This window comes from Heterocephalus glaber, unplaced genomic scaffold (assembly GCF_053883595.1).
Source record: "Heterocephalus glaber isolate CG9 unplaced genomic scaffold, H.glaber_assembly_v1.0 deba00000676, whole genome shotgun sequence".
Lineage (NCBI taxonomy): Eukaryota > Metazoa > Chordata > Mammalia > Rodentia > Bathyergidae > Heterocephalus > Heterocephalus glaber.
Window position 1 is genome coordinate 20,014,734 of NW_028258156.1, and position 1,977 is coordinate 20,016,710.

Sequence of the window (1,977 nt, forward strand, 5' to 3'; positions counted from 1 at the left end):
TTTATAGCAGCAGAGCAACCCTTCCATTCAGTAATTCATGATCAGAATGAGCGTCACTTGGGATCTAAATGACTGTTTCTCCCCACATTTCATAAGGTGAAATCCTCACCCTCAGCATGATATTAGAGTTAGGGCCTATGAGAAGGTGATTAGATCTCCAGCCCAGAGCTCTCATGAGTGGGATGAGGGTTCTCATAAAAGAGCTCCAAGGGAGGGTGTCTGTCCCTTCCACCTGGTGAGGACGCAGTGAAAAGCAATCATCTATAAGAGAGCAGACTCTCAGGAGACACCAAATCTGCCAGCACTGTCATCTTGGATCTCTCAACCACCAGAACTATGAGAAATAAATCCATATTGATTATAAGCTTCCTAGGTCACAGTATTTTGTTATAGCAGCCTAATAGCATCCTAAACAAACAACCAGATAAAGGTGAAGAGTTGTCTGCATCTTCTTATCTATAGCTCTATGGTGTGTACCCAGGTAAACATTCAGATCTCAGCTGTATTGACTTAGTTACAACCAGTTCTCAGTATGTCAGGCTGGTCGCATAACTTCTGGGTCCACAGAAATTCCAAGTCATGTTTATTTGTGTCCTCATCACTGGTTAAATTGGAACTCACCTTGACTATCATTAAGAGTGACTGTGCTCTTCTTAAGAATGCAAAACAGTTGAATCAGAATCAAGGATGCTCTCCCTTCCTCCCAACTAATTAAACCAGACACTAACAAATTAGAATCAATCTTCTCTCTAAATAGACATCTATCACTTCAAAAACTGTTAGTAATGTCCTTTAGAGGAAATTATACACTTCTTGGGGAATGGCTTTCTTCTGAAGATAAAATAAAGCTGATCTCGTCTCTTTTTCATGGTGCCTGGAGGGCGATCAGTAGCTTCAAGATGAAGCCCAATGTCTCCTTCCCAGCCACTGGCCGACAGAAACTCATTGAGGTGGAAGATGAACATAAACTCCCTACTTTTTATGAGGAGTGTATTTCCACAGAAATTGCAGCTGATGATCTGGGTGAAGAATGGAAGGGTTATGTGGTCTGAATCAGTGGTGGGAACAACAAACAAGGTTTCTTCATGAAGCACGGTGTCTTGACTCATGCCTGAGTGCATTTGCTACTGAGTAAGGGGCATTCTTGTTATAGACCAAGGAGAACTGGAGAGAATGCGCAAACCTGTTCAGGATTGCATTGTGGATGCCAATTTGAGCATTTTCAACTTGGTTATTGTAGAAAAAGGAGTGAAGGATATTCTTGGATTGACTGATATTACTGTGCATCGCTGCCTGGGGCCCAATAGAGTAAGCAGAATCTGCAAACTTTTCAGTATCTCTAAAGAAGACCATGTCCACCAGTATGGTATCAGAAAGCCCTTAAACAAGGAAGGTAAGAAACCCAGAACAAAAGAACCCAAGGCCCAGTGTCTTATTACTCCACATGTCCTTCAACACAAACATTACTATACTACTCTGAAGAAGCAGCATAATAAGAAAAACAAAGAAGAGGCTGCTAAACTTTTGACCAAGAGAATGAAGAAAACCAAAGAAAAATGCCGGGAATAAAATGCCAAGAGGCACAGGCTGTCCTCTTTGAGAGCTTCTACTTCCAAATCTGAGTCCTCTCAAAAATAAGAATGTTTAAATAAATTAGATCTGACCACAAAAGAAAAATAAAGCTAATCTCTGAAGTAGGGTTATTTGGTGATATTTCAATATTTGAAAACCAGTCCTGGTCTATATTGTTGTTGATGTCATTTCTTCCATCATATCCTCTAGTCTTTCTTAAGTATTTTATCTCTCCTTACTGTGAAACTTTGGTCACTGGACAGAAATTGTAGTGTTTCTATGAAGAATAAATGACACTAGGGATGTCTCCCAAAACCACTGTCTCATAGTCTTATGCACAAAGCTCTGAAGTTTGAACTCTAAGAAATAATTTCTAGGTCTAAGCAAACTGTAATTCTGTTTAAG

The 1,977-nt window shown here is 40.1% G+C and overlaps 1 pseudogene; it reads left to right on the forward strand.

Annotated features, from left to right (window-relative positions):
* Positions 1-899: 899 nt before the first annotated feature.
* LOC101723531 (small ribosomal subunit protein eS6 pseudogene) lies at positions 900-1,638 on the forward strand (annotated as a pseudogene).
* The last annotated feature ends 339 nt before the right edge of the window (positions 1,639-1,977 follow it).